The following is a 15,355-nucleotide window of genomic DNA, read 5'->3' as shown; positions in this document are numbered from 1 at the left end:
CAGAAAGAACAGAAAAAATGCAGCCCATAGAGAAAACAGAGTATTAATTATTCCTTATTAACCACACAGTTGATGTCTTGCAGGATTTCACTCCATATTGCATTTATGTCCACAGTATACTCAATCATTGGCAATAGAGTTATGCTAGAATAAAATTTGACCTATTGTCTCTAATTTGGTCCCTTACTATTGGATCTGACTTAGGCTTGGGCAGTACGGGAGCTATGAGCAGAGTTGCAAATAAAGAATGTCAGCAGCTGCTGTGATCTCCTCCTGGCTTCCTCCAATGCATTAGACATTTTCTCCCACCTGCTGTGATGCAGAGTGATGAATAGACTGACAGTTAGTGAGGGAAGGATAAATATGATCCACTACTGCTAGGGTGAAATGCATTTTAAGAGCATATGGCAACATTGCACAACAGTTTAGGCATGAAATAAAGAAGAAAATCATATCCAGTTGAAACTGCAAGAAGAATTTAAGTAAGTGTGCGATGGAGTGTAGCTGACCTTTGCAGCTCCAGAAAGCTCTGTGGTCTTGCTACATCCTGCCCCAGGAACAACGAAGTGGCAGGAAAGGAGCAGCAAAGGTGGGACATCAAAGCCTGCCTAAAGAGGCCTCATGGAAGCAGCCAATCAGAGCCCAGCAGGCTCAGATAAAAGAAGCTGCAGGGCCTTAGCAGGTCAGTTCCTGGCTGGGACCTGAGGGGCAAGGAAGTGTGCTCTGCTCTAGCCAAAGGAGCTCGAGGGATAGCCAGAGTTTGTTTCTGGCTGCATTTGATTAATCTGGGTTTGCAGGGAGAGAGAGGACTTACAAACCTTAGCCCTGAGCTAAGATGAAGCAAAAAGGAGGCCAGGTAGGAAGAGGCCAAGGGAAGAAGCAGCAACAAACTGAATTCGAGCAGGGCATGGCTGCTGTTTTATAGAGTCCCTGGCTTGGAACCTGGAATAGTGAGCAGGCCTGGGTTCCTCCATTGGCCGCAGTGGCATAAGCCCCAAGATGAGGACAGGGCTTATATGAGACCCTGAACAAAGGACTGAATTTAAAGGGCCCAGAACAAGGGCTGAAGATTTATTGGACTCTTTATTACCTCAGAAGGGATTCATTTGGAGTTAGTGACTTGGCCAGAGGCCCAAGCCACTGAAGACCCATCAAGGTCAGCCAGCAGTCAGCAGGGAACACTGTGGTGAGATAAGGACTGTGGTACGACACCTAGGAACTTGGAGGTGCTCAAGAGGTGAGGGCCCCCATTGCAAGGTGGAATATAATTACCTGAGTTGGACAGGACACCAACCAATTGCTAACAATTCACTGTTAAGAAAAATAAATGTTTAGTTACCTCAAGTGTTGAAGATCGAAGTTGATAGGTTTGAAGGCTCTGTATAGAAATACTGAGGTCTACTATTCTGAGGTTCAGAGAGTCTAAGACAGGAAGGCACCATTAGGTCATGTAGTCTGACCTTCTGCACATCAGAGGCCATGAAATTCATCCATTTACCTCCCATATAGAGCCCAATAACTTCTTTTGATTAAAGCATAGTGTGTGTTTGCCTAAAGTATGTGTTGTCACCCTTAACTCAGGCTCTAAGAGAGGTGAAGAAGGTGAATATAGAGGGCTAGTAATGACAAGGAAGGAAATGTTAGACAGGTAAAAGCACTAAATGAGGTGCTATAGGCAAAGGATGTAGAAAAGAACAAGAAAAGTACATAAAAAGTGAGACTGTGGCAAAGAAAAGTGTGACTTAACATGGAAGGGGAACAAATAATAGATGACAAGAAGAAGGCTGAAGTACTTAATAGTGACTATCACATAAATATAGTGTAGCATGGAAACCATAAGTTGTGGATTCAGGTAAGTCAATGGGCAAAGGAAAAACAGAGACCAGTCTAGGTGACTTGTTTTCTTCAGAAATAGTGCTATTTACAGTGCTACAGAATTCGCAAGGTGGCTTGTTTTACCCCATGCAAACCCAACTACTTTCTACAACAATTAGCATCGACCTCTTACTCGTTCCATTCTGGCGCTTCAGGTATTTTTCAGCAGCTCTGTAAAGAAACTTTGGGCCTGATTCTACTCCTAACTCTCTTAAGTAAATTGGGAGTAATTCCACTCAAATCAAAGGATTTATGCCCAATTTACAATTATATGAGAGGAGAACCAAGTGGTAAATTGATAATTCTTTTCCTTGAAAATGTAAAATAATCATTAGGGATGAAAGTTTTTTATGAACAATCAAGATCATTCTTGAAGATATTATTCAAGGTCCATTCTAGGTTTTGCCAGCTGTCATGATATTATTATTATTAGTCTTGCAGTATTTGATATTTTTCCTTAAAACCCTTGGCTTTAATTTGTTTATGAAAAGTTGCTAGCCCTCATGATTGTGAAGAAAAATTTGAAAATCAACCAGAAATCAAATTGAAAGAAGCTGTAATTTATTTGTTTATAAAATCATGCAATTTTTAAAAATATCTCATGATTTTGGGGGCTTGACTCTCAATAGATTGGTAGTATTGCTGTAGCTGCCCAGAACTGGGTCTTTGGAGTCTGGGAGATACATAACCACAGATCATTCATGTTTTAGGAAGACCCCAGACTAATTTGTGTCAATAAGGTGCTCACTAGACTGACCACTGCAAGTTTCTTCTTGCTAACTGCTGGCCTCTGAGTACCCCATGAGCAGTGTAGCTACTGGGAGCATGAGAGCATTTTGGTATAGAGGTCTAGACAAGGGGCCGATAAAATGGGAATCTTGAAATTCAGTCCAAATGATTTGTTGATTAAGGGCATGGGCATGCCTGAATACAGATTTTGTGCCACTGAATGTTTTAGAAGCTTTAAAGATCAGCTTTTAGGCACCTTTGTAGTCAGGGATCGGCTTTCTTAGCCCAGAAGCCTGACATGCAGGTTTGGCTTTTTTGTTTGTTTAATTTAGCTGTGCCCTAACTTCTCAAGTGACAGCTTTTTTCAAGGTAAATACATTATTCAGAAGTTTTTGAAATGTGCAGCATAGCCTATGTTTCTCTCTCCTGTATATCACTCTTATTTACAGAATGGTTTCTGCTGTAACTTTATAATAGCTTGGCTGTCAACATCTCTGCATGTACCAAATAGCAGCAGATGGCTTAGGTGGCGGGCAGCTAATCAATGACATTTAGCACCTCTTCATGTCTCTGTCTTTCAAGCTTTATTTTTTATTTTAAGTTTTACACACTTTTGCATGTCGTTAGCAAAATTGAATTGGAGCTGGCCTTGTGAGAAAATAACATTTGCCTTGTCTAAACACACAATTATACCAATTTAAAGTTGTGTTTGAAAAATGATTTTTTTAAACCACTGCAAACCCCTATAGTGACCCTCTTAATTTTATTTAAACTTGTTTCATATCAATTTTGCTTAACTGGTTAAGGAATTGACTTAAGATAAATCAATATAAATCAAGTATACGTTGATTTATGGGTTTTGGGCACACAGGAGTTTCAAACAGAGCTGGGCAGGAAACAGTCATCCCTCAAATACTGTCGAGAGTTAAAAAAAAAAAATTCCTGTCTGGAATTGGGATAAAAAGTTGAAATCTTGAAAATATTATTGAATCAAACACTGGAGAAAAAAAATCAGTTGGAGTCAGTTGAATCATAGGACTGGAAGGGACCTCAAGAGGTCATCTACTCCAGTCCCTTGCACTCAAGGCAGGACTAAGTATTATCTAGACCATCCCTGACAGGTGTTTGTCCAACCTTCTCTTAAAAATCTCCAATGATGGAGATTCCACAACCTCCCCAGGCAATTTATTCCAGTGATTAACCACCCTGACAGTTAGGAACTTTTTCCTAATGTCCAACCTAAACCTCCTTTGCTGCAATTTAAGCCCATTGCTTCTTGTCCTATCCTCAGAGGCGAAGAACAACACTTTTTCTCCCTCCAGCCTTTCATGTACTTGACTGTTTCTCCATAATTTTGAATCATTTCATTTTGATTTAAACCTTTTTTTTACCCTTTTCAACTACTTAGCTTAAATTTATGAAAAAAAGTTGTTTTAAATTGGAAAACAAGAATTTTCATTGAAAAATGTTGAAATGTTCTGACGATTTTGAATTCTTTTTCAATGTTGGTTCAAGTCAGGAGATCAACTGAATCTGTTTTGTGCACCATTTCAGTTCGGACAAATCGGTATTTTTCAATGAAAAAAATTTTTATCAAAAAATTCCCTACCAGCTATATTTTTAAACTGATTTTAGTTAAACCTATGCAACGTTGTGGGTGAAATTCTGGCTGCACTGAAGTCATTTACAAAACTCCCATTGACTTCAATGGGTCCAGGTCTTTACCCTGTCAGTTCTTATTCTTAGCGTATGCTTAACGTGCCTCAGGTGGCACATGACCAGTATTCATCACTGAATTTGGTCTACTGGTTGGATCATTAGAATCATAGACTTTAAGGTCAGAAGGTACCATTATGATCGTCTAGTCTGACCTCCTGCACAATGCAGGCCATGGAATCTGACCCACCAACTCCTGTAACAAACCCCTAACTTATGTCTGAGCTATTGAAGTCTGCAAATCGTGGTTTAAAGACTTCAAGGTTCAGAGAATCTTTCAACAAGTGACCCGTGCCCCACGCTGCAGAGGAAGGCGAAAAACCCCCAGGGCCTCTGCCAATCTGCCTTGGGGGAAAATTCCTTCCCGACTCCAAATATGGTGATCAGCTAAACCCTGAGCATGTGGGCAAGACTCACCAGCCAGACACCAGGAAAGAATTCTCTGTAGTAACTCAGATACCACCCCATCTAACATCCCATCACAGGCCATTGAGCATATCTACCACTAGTAGTCAAAGATCAATTAATTGCCAAAATTAGGCTAACCCATCATATCTCCTCCATAAACTTATCAAACTTTGTCTTGAAGCCAGATATGTCTTTTGCCCCCACTGCTTCCCTTGGAAGGTTGTTCCAGAACTTCACTCCTCTGATGGTTCGCTTCCCCAGCCTGGGCTTGGTTCCGATGCGGAGTGCAATGTGAACCTGGATCCATGCCCCCCCACTCTGTCAGTTTACTGGTTGTAGTGGCCACAGTTTTCCAGGTGATTTCAAGACGTATCATGCTTTTTGCACATGAAGAGGTTAATGCTTGACAGCTAGTTCTTGGCCAATAGTGATGATGTTAGCAGGCTGTGGATATTCTCTCTCATAACTTTAGAACTTCCTCAATTTCTATAGAAATGTGCACATGCCACCAGGGATCTAACCAGCTATATGCCCATTCCTCCCTCTACCCACTAAATAACCTTATTTTTTTACAAAGAGCACAAGTGTGTTTGCCTTGCAAGCATAGTTATCTTCCTCTTGGATTCCTGTTATGATGATCTTTTCCTCCATGCATTTTGAGCACTGTAGGACAGGTGACTCTTCAACTTGATCTTTAATTTTTTTGTATTTTTGAATTAATTTAAAGGAAGTAAAGGGTCAGTTACATTTAAAGATGAAGAAAGCTCTTTGTAAATACAAAATAATGGACTCTTACATTCTCTTCCCACTCTGGGTACACAAAGTGGATCATTCCCTCTCTCCTCCAATATTTATTAAAACAAAGGAACCTGCCCTCTCACGTAATGTTGGTAACAGTGTTATAAGCTGAGCTTACAAAACTACATAGTTCAAAGTTAAGGGTGAAAATACAGGCCAATGGTCCTCGATATTAATTTTGTGTCAATTGAGATGGCATTTTACTATTAATCTCCTGTAGAGGAGCTCCACAAATGTGTGAAATATATGTAGGTTTGGAATGCATTGCAGTCAATGAAATGTAAAGCATTTCTTTATTTTTTAGACCAATAGTTTTGTATTTTCTTTACCTGAGCACCATGGCTTTGATCCAGCATTTACTGAAGTAATTAGAAAGAGTCCCATTGACTTAATTGGTGTTGGATCAGGCCTCAATAGGGTTGCCAGTTTTGGTTGGATGTATTCCTGGAGGTTTCATCACACGACATAAACTTTAATTAAAGATTAATCCGTAATTCCTGGAGACTCCAGGACAATCCTGGAGGGTTGGCAACGTTAGGCATCAAGATTCCACAGGTTTTGGATTACAAGTGCAAAATAATAACAGAATCACCTCTCCACACACACACCTGACCCCCTGCCGAAAAACAATTATTGCTCCAAAGCCTGGTTAAGCAAAAACTTTTGTAAAGATACTCTGTAAATTGTAATAATTACTTTTGCAGAGATCTCATGATAACAATTCTTCAAAGTAGCTAAAAATACTGGCTTCTTTTAAAAAAAAAAAAAAAAAAAGCTGAATCACCAAATTATTTTTAGTAGACTAGTGTCATCTGAGATTGCTGGAAAAAAATGTGATTAATCAAATATAACTGTCAGAGTAACAAAAATACTTAACCTGTCTTAAATTAAGCTTATTTGAAAATCCAGGTTCTTATTTTATAACAAGTGTATGTCCATAGGTCTGTGCAAGTCAGACTTCTTTTAATGACCATATTATCTTAATTCACTCAGGAAGCTAATTGCACAAATACAGTATGTTGGATTTGAGACAGTGGGGAAGTTATATTTAAGAATTCTCTGCATCTTTGCCCAGCTCTATGACTTTATTTAGTTATGGCTCTAAGACTTTCTCTTTGGACAGCTTTGATTAGGTGTTGGACTCTGCAGACATTTTATTAAAACAATGGTTAGGAATACAAAAAAATAGTGTGTGTTGGAAGAAAGGATGGTCTTGTGATTAAGACCATGAGACTAGGAACCAGGAGATCTGGGTCTCTATTCATGATTCAGTTACAGGCTTCTTGTGTTATCATAAGCATTTAGTACAAAATTTTCAGAAGCTGCTACTTTAACCTCAGTCGGACTACTTGCAGTGCATAAAATGAAGTATTTGCATGAATCTTCACAAGATCAGGGCCTTAGACCCCAAAGCCTAATTTTCAGAGATCCTGAACACCCCCTGTTGCCACTGAGCTACACATAAAATGAGAATAAAAATACTTAATTATTTCACAAATTTATTATTTGCATCCTTTTTCAAAGCCCTTTGAAATCCGCTAATGGAACACATCCCTTCTCTCTTCCAAAAAAATACCTATTGCAAGAAAATTGAGGTAGTTTAATATAAAATTGGCATTTTTATTAAATGTCAGTAGCAGTTTTAAAACAAAAATTTAGAGCCATTTATTTCAACAATAAACCTTTCAACATGATGTTGACGCATCATGTGCTACACCTGTTTGTGGCTTGTTAGTTGTGCATATAGCTGCGTGAATATTTTAAGCTGAAATTCCCCATCCCCACCACCAGAAAAATGTAGATTTGAATTGACTGAAACATTTTTGAATTTCAGAGTGGTAGCCATGTTAGTCTGTATCAGCAAAAACTACAAGGAGTCCTTGTGGCACTTTAGAGACTTACAATTCCTGATGTCAGATTTGTGTCCATTTATTCTTTTGCGTAGAGACTGTCCGGTTTGGCCAATATACATGACAGAGGGGCATTGCTGGCACAAGATGGCATATATCATGTTGGTAGATGTGCAGGTGAATGAGCCCCTGATGGTGTGGCTGATGTGGTTAGGTCCTATGATGGTGTCCCTTGAATAGATATGCGGACATAGTTGGCACCAGGATTTGTTGCAGGGTTTGGTTCCTGGGTTAGTGTTTTTGTTGTGTGGTGTGTAGTTGCTGGTGAGTATTTGCTTCAGGTTGCGGGGCTGTCTTTAAGCGAGGGCTGGCCTGTTTCCCAAGGTCTGTGAGACCAAGGGATCCTCCTTCAGGATAGGTTGTAGTTCCTTGATGATGCACTGGAGAGGTTTTAGTTGGGGGCTGTAGGTGACGGCTAGTGGCGTTCTGTACTTTCTTTGTTGGGCCTGTCTTGTACTAGGTGACTTCTACTTCTAGGAGTGGATGGGTCACTACAGAAACTAGATCAATTTGTTAGTCTCTAAGGTGCCACAAGTACTCCTAGTTGTTTTTACAAAAACTAATTTCCCCTTACTAAATACTCACACCTTCTTGTCAACTGTTTCAAATGGGACACCTTGTTTACACTGGCCTCGTTAACACTACAAAAGTGATTTCCACTCCTTCTTGCCAACTGTTGAGAATTGCCTACTTGCAACTTAAATTGAATTGTCTCATTAGCACTGACCCCCCACTTGTTAAGGGAACTCCTATCTTTTCATATGCTGTGTATTTATACCTCCCTACTGTATGTTCCACTCCATGCATCTGATGAAATGTGTTTTAGCTCATGAAAGCTTATGCCCAAATAAATTTGTTAGTTTCTAAAGTGCCACAAGGACTCCTCGTTATTTTTGAATTTGTTACATTTTGGTTAATTGGTTTGGCTTCGGAAAAAGAAAACATTTCAGACATCATCAGCACTGATATTATCAAAATGAAACGTTTAGATTTTTTGGCTGGATTTACAAGGGGATGTAGGCACTAGTCACGGACGGAGAGGTGATGGCGGCACCCCCGCAGGTACTTGAGCCCAGGTCTCCCCTCTTGCAGATGAGTGGTCCTAATCACCAAGCAATAGGTTATTCTGGGGCAGGTCTCTCCCAATCCATCCTATTGAAACTGTTCTTCAGAGAGAATGAGAATGACCTTACAGCCTCGTCAGGTTAGGGTAGTCGCCCACTTCAGTGAAACATTTTGTTTGATCTGAAACCATTTTTTCTGACTTTTTTGATTTGCTTAATATTAAAAGAAAAATTAGGGTTCAGTTAAACCTGAACTGATTTTTTTCCCCCTAATTTTTCAAAACTGCCAGTAAACTGAAAAATGAATTATTTGTGCAGCTCTAGTTGTGCATTTTGCAGGTTGATGGAACAAGCATAGCTTTACTATTGTTTGCTAGATTAATTTTACATGCTTTTCTTTTGGTATAACGATAACTAGTTCAAAACTAACTTTTAAGTTAAAGTGCACTAATTAAATGAAAAAGTTACAAGGTGTGTCTGTCTTCCTACTTTAAGACATATGTTGATTGTGAGGATTGGAACTGAATTACTTTGCTGAAGATATAACTTTTGTAGTTGTCTCGACGTTTTTTTCACTTCTCTGTGAAACATCAGGTATATGCCACTGCCAGAGGGAGACTGCCAGGCCACAGTGACCTATGAAAAGTGCTGTAATGGCTATTTTAATTTCTCTAGCAAAGCACCCAACCCCTACAGTACTGGGGACTCTTGTCTCTGCCCACCCCAATGACCAGAGGGAACCAAGAGTGCTATAATTTAAAAAAAGTTTCTCACCAGTTAATCCAAATAACTTGAGTCCTAAAGTATCTGTCTCATTCCCGGGTATTCCAGTACAATAGCACATAGTAATAAGAATAGCAGAGGTAAGATTTTATTATTATTAATTACTATTATTTATTTTATTATTATCATCAGAGTTCATCCTCTATTGGCAGAGAACTAAAATCTTTACCGAGAGAGTAACTGGTGTAACTACTGGATTTTTTTAACCCTTCATTCCAGGGAAGTTAGATATATTAGTGCTGGGAATCTGTACTAGTAATCGCTCTTGATGCGGAGAGGAGAAACAAGACTTGAGCTGTCCTTGGGTTATGCAATAGTGGTGATTAATTTGAATGTCACTGTTGCATACTGTCTATACTGTATGCAACCATTTCTGTAGTATTTTTACTTTTTCCCCAATATTTGCTGCAGTCTCTGTTTTCACTTTCTTCTTACATTATTATGGCTCTCTTTAATACACAAACATCTGGGGAAAAAATTTTTAAATCTTGCAGTCACTAGGCATGGCTGTCAGGACCTCCAGATGTATAGTTCAGGAATTCCTGTAATTTACCAGAGCACAAAGCAATTTGTGAGAAAATGTTTTCTATACACGCAGGAGAATAGAACACATTCCTTGTAATTAGAAAAGCAGGGAAGTCAGTGTTGGCTTATAGAACAATTAGTAATCAGATATTGGTGCATAGGGTTTCCAAGAATATAGATTTTTTTTCTCTATAGCATTCAGAATATTATAGCATTTATGTGTGCATAACAAGCAGTTTAAGTGTACATTGTCATTTGGTCATCAATTTAATATTGCTTATATTCTGTATGTGTTTCATCATATGCTGTAGCTAATATTGAGAGATTGTGTGATATAAAAGGCCTGTTCTGCAAACTTTTATCAGTTTCAACTTTTACATTGTACACATACAGTACACAAAACTTTTAGTTAAAAATGGAAAATGTCATTCTGTATGAGTGGAAAACATATGTTCGTTTATGGAGTGAACACGGTATATAGATGCTGGATATCAAACATGATAAGAAATAGATTACCATATATTGGCTAATTTAGTTTCTACTTTTACCTAGAAAAATAATACATAGAGAGCTGTGTCTATTCTCTGAGAATTTACTACAAGTGTAACAGAGCTTAGCCTTTGTGTGTCTGGTTTAGACCCTTTCTTACTGGCTGTGTGCTACTGGACTGCCTTTACCTATTTTGTGCACATGAGAGGAATTACTTACTTTGCTGGATGATTCATAGGTTACCAAAGACACAGGGCTAGTAAAGAATGTGCTGGTGCCTTTCATTATCAAGGGAGGATGCAGGAAGGTAAGACAGAAAGAAGCAAAAGAAAGTTTTATTTCCTGGGGGGATTTATGCTGTGTAGTTAGAAGCAGGTTTTGGTATTTTATACACAGGCAACTGTTGGAAACACACTAAACAAAGATCAATGAGAATGGGATGCTAGATGGCATGCATTATGTACAGTTGCTTATCTTTAAAGTCATAGGTTTTGAAGGTGAAATGATTGTCAGGCTGTGGACTGTAATTCTTGGAAAGAAGAGATTACTGAGATGACACTGTCTTTATTACTTTCATTAAATAAAACAAGAACGATAGCTATGCTCTTGAGATATCTTAGCATCTGTAACACTGCAGATTGCAGAAAGGTTAAAAACATGAATAATTCAGTGTAATTTTTAAAGAGCAGTTCTTAACAGGGGGGAAAGAATCTGCCAGGCTTATGACTTCAGAACCATTTCCCTCAGAAACTTACTTTATCTGGTAGTGTCAGTAGTAATAGTACTGGCAGTCAGTCTCTTGCGTCTGGGCACTTGTAAACTGAAATGCATGACTATAAAAAGACCTGAAATCTAGCCAAAAATTCGAGGGGTTTAAAAGGTGACCTGTGGTCATGTTAGTGGTGTCGATGTGCTTCAATTAACTACTCTACAGCAGGAAGACCTGGACTTAATAAAATATAAACTTATTAGTTCTTATATTTAATTAAAGCTGAAGTAAAAGGTAACTTGACAGTCTGTGGCTAAAGGTCACTGGGATAGTCTGTGAAAGCAAAGAAGCAATGCAACAAAAACAAAAAATTTGCCATTATACGTTACATTCAGATGTGCTTGCTTAATATTTCTTCCTTTTTTTAACTGTAACACCTGCCACATTCACAAATAGAATGGCTAAATTTTATCAGCCTCAAAGGTGAATGGCTAAAATCTTTTTTTAAAATCTATTAGTTATTAATAGGTGGGGAGAGGGGTGTCTGTGGGTGTGTGTATATATGTATGTGTGTATATATATAATCTTATTTAGTTATAATGTAAAAGGAATTAATGCATTTTATATCCTCCATATTAGTTATAATAGTTCTCTAGGAAATTATGCAACCACTTATACCAAAATGTCAGGGATGAAATCATAGAAATATAGGACTGGAAGGAACCTCGCTAGGTCATCTAGTCCAGTCCCTTGCACTGAGACAGAAATAAGTATTATCTAGACAATCCTCGTGAGATGTTTGTCTATCTGTTCTTAAAATCCTCCAATGATGGAGATTCCACAATCTCTGTAGATAACTTGTTCCAGTGCTTAACTACCTTACAGTGAAGAAGTTTTTCCTAATGTCTAACCTAAATCTCTCTTGCCACAATTTAAGCCCATTACTTTTTGTCCTATCCTCCATGGTTAAGGAGAACAATTTATCACTCTCCTTTTTATAACAAGCTTTTACTTGTGCAGACTAGTTTGCCCCCCTCTCCAGACTGAACAAACCCAGTTTTTTTCAAACTGCCCCTGTAGGTCCTGTTTTCTAGACCTTTAATCATTTTTGTTGCTCTTCTCTGGACTTTCTCCAATTTGTCCACATCTTTCTCAAAGTGCAGTGCCCAGAACTGGACATGGTACTCCAATTAAGGCCTTATCACTGCTGAGTAGGGTGGAAGAATTACTTCTTGTGGCTTGCTTACAACACTCCTGATGATGCATCTGAGAATAATCTTCACATTTTTGGGGACAGCATTAACCTATATTTAATTTGTGATCTGCTATTGCCCCCTCCCCCCATTCTTTTCTGCAGTAGTCCTTCCTGGGCAGTCATTTCCCATTTTGTATTTCTGCAATTGATTATTCCTTCCAAAGTGTAGTACTTTGCATTTGTCCTTATTGAATTTCATCCTATTTATTTCAGACTATTTCTCTGCTTTAAGATCATTTGGATCTTAGCCATGGCTTAGCTCTCTAAGCCATTATCCAACTAATTTATGAATATATTGAATATAACCAGACCCAGGACAGTTCCTTGCAGGACTATGCTCAATACGCCCTTCCAGTTTGACTGTGAACTATTGATAACTACTCTTTAAGGACAAGTCTACACTAGAGCTCTACATCTGCTGTTTTCCTTCTTACCATTTCTAAGAATCATGAACTCTATCATTTCATAATCCCTTTCACCTAAGCTGCCTTCAGATTCTCAACCCGTTCCTACCTATTTGCCAGAACCAAATCTAGAACAACCTCTCTTAGTTGCTTTCTCCAACTTCTGCAATAAATGTCTCCTATACACGCTAACATTCTATCAAATCAAACGGTCTAGTAAGGTTGTCTAAAACCTCTGTCATTGGCTGTTTATCTAGTATCCTATGAACTGAGGTTCAAATCATATTGCATATATTAGGAGATGTGAAAGAAATAACTTTCCTACAGGATGCAGTTTTAAACTAACTAGCAAACAGTCTAGTGTGGTAGAAATTTGGCAGACCAGCCAGGAAAGCTCTCTGTTCACAGGAGTGTATAAACACTGAAAAAATAACATCTGTTTGTGAGCCTCATTGGTACTAGCAAGGCTGAGATGTAAATATCAGCTTCTCTCTGCAGAGTCTTGCCGTTCTGTATGTTGGTCTGGCAATTGAGAAGAGCAAAATCATTCTCTCCACTAGCAGAAGAAACTCTGTGGAGTTGGTTCATTTGTGGTTGACATTTTTGAATTCTGAATAAAAACAGGGCCTGGTTTTGGATACTGTCTAAAGTCGCATTGATTCTCTTAAGAAGAAGATGAATGTTATTATCTCTGTGTGTGTGGGTATGATTTAGTGAGAGAAAGATGTTAGGGCAGGCAAATGATGGAGACTGGCAATTCCTGAACTTATATGAGAAAGCATGACTGACTACTGAAATAAGAGATGGAAGGGTCACTGTAGCAAAGCGACAATTCATTGGTGCGGCACCTCCTGCTGGAAGTCTTGGGAATTAGCTCTTCCAGCCTAGAGCTCCCTCTGCAGGCCGATGTCTTGCCTGCCGCTGGCCCCCCCATGTCCCTCCCAGACCCTGGTGCCCCTTTACCTTGGGGTGCTGCCCCCTGGAAGTGCCCCCACACTCTGGGGCTCCCCTCCCAGGGGAATCCCCAACCCTCTATCCCCTCCTTGTCTCAGTGGCTACTGCAAGTCACCATGTAGCCCCCACTCACTGGGGCAGACTTCAGTCTGTAAACCACCCATCATCGGCAAGGGGGGTTGGACCAGCTGCCTCTGCCTATTCCCAGGCTACATCTCTGTAGCCCCAGTACCTTTCCTGGCCTTTAGCAAGGCCTGCAGCCTGGGGATTTTCCAGGTTGGAGCTCCCCAGCTCCGCTGGCCTTCCCCCAGCCCTGCTCCACTCCAGGTACCCTTTTCTCCCAGGCAGCCAGTCCTCCTCTCTCATGAGCTAGAGAGAGAGTGACTCAGCTCCTGGCTCACAGACCTTTTATAGGGCTAGCTGTGGCCTGATTGGGGCGTGACCCCAGCTGTGGCTGCTTCCCCAATCAGCCTAGCCTTGTCTCTCAGCCTCAGCCCTCTCCAAGGGCTGGCTTTTAACCCCTTCTGAGCCGGAGTAGGGTGACTCGCCCCGCTACAGTCACATGATAGTGACAAAAATGAAAGAATATTGAGACCACTCTGCCAACACCCAAGAATTCTCAAGGCAATGGCAAAGAAAATCCTAGAACCAGTGGCATAGGTATTTAGTTCCTGAAAGGTTAAAAAAAAATAGTGACAGTGATGCAGAGCCATGAGGGTCTCTCTCTTGGGATTAAAATTGGTTATAGGGAGAAATGCACGGATTGTCAAAGCTCAATCAGAGATGTGACTGACCTGACCCAAAAGAAGGTGGAATAGAGAAGACTTTGATATATTAATATGTAAAAGACCATTAGATTTAAAGTATTTGTCACTTCATCCTATGAGTGGGTCACTCCCATAAATAGGCAGAAAGTTTATCAAATTTGTGCTTGTGTAGCTACCTTCTTATTCTTCTGAAATACTGGCTTTAGTCAAGGGAGCTCTGTCCGTCCTATGGATGTAGCAGGGAGCTTGCCAATAAAAACTAATGGTGGAACCCCTGAGATCTGTGCGGGGGGGCAGTGGGCGGGAGGGAAGCAGGTCTGTAGAAGCACAGGGCTGTCAGTGAGGAGACCTTGTGCCTCCACATGAGTTCCCAGACTGTCCTGGGCCACTGTTTTGCCAGTTTCAGAGAGGTAGCCATGGTATCAGCAAAAAGAGTGAGGAGTGCTTGTGGCATCTTAAATGTGTTAGTCTCTAAGGTGCCAGTGGCTCCCTCAATGCTGCTTCCCTCAGTGTTCTCCCACAGAAAAATGTGGGTCATTATGAATTTACCCATTAGACTGGGGGTGGGATGATGAGGCAGTGGACTGCGAGTCAGTCTCTTGAGGTTCCAGCCAGCTCTCAGTGATTTCAGCTCTCAGTAGGGGAACTTCACTGCAAATGCAAGCTGGGCAGTCTCTTCTGCAGAAGCACTGTCTGCAGCACCAAGGCTTAGCACTTAGACCGGAATATCAGTGATTTCAGCTCTAGTGGTCAGTTAACGAAACAAAAGACTTTCAATTGAGCCTAATCAGCTCTGTCTTTAAACAGTGGAGAGGGGCAGGTCAAATGGTGCCCATGACTCTTAGGCAGAGCCCACACACAACCAGGCAGGAACACCTGTCCCCAGCCTCTCTCCTGTCCACTGGGCTCTGGCATCTGAACCCCCTGCTTAGCAAGTTCAGTTGAGGGTGTACCCCTCAATCAGGACAG

Source organism: Eretmochelys imbricata, chromosome 4, assembly GCF_965152235.1.
Source record: "Eretmochelys imbricata isolate rEreImb1 chromosome 4, rEreImb1.hap1, whole genome shotgun sequence".
Lineage (NCBI taxonomy): Eukaryota > Metazoa > Chordata > Testudines > Cheloniidae > Eretmochelys > Eretmochelys imbricata.
The sequence above is the reverse complement of the archived record's forward strand: the minus strand, read 5'-3'. Positions refer to the sequence as shown.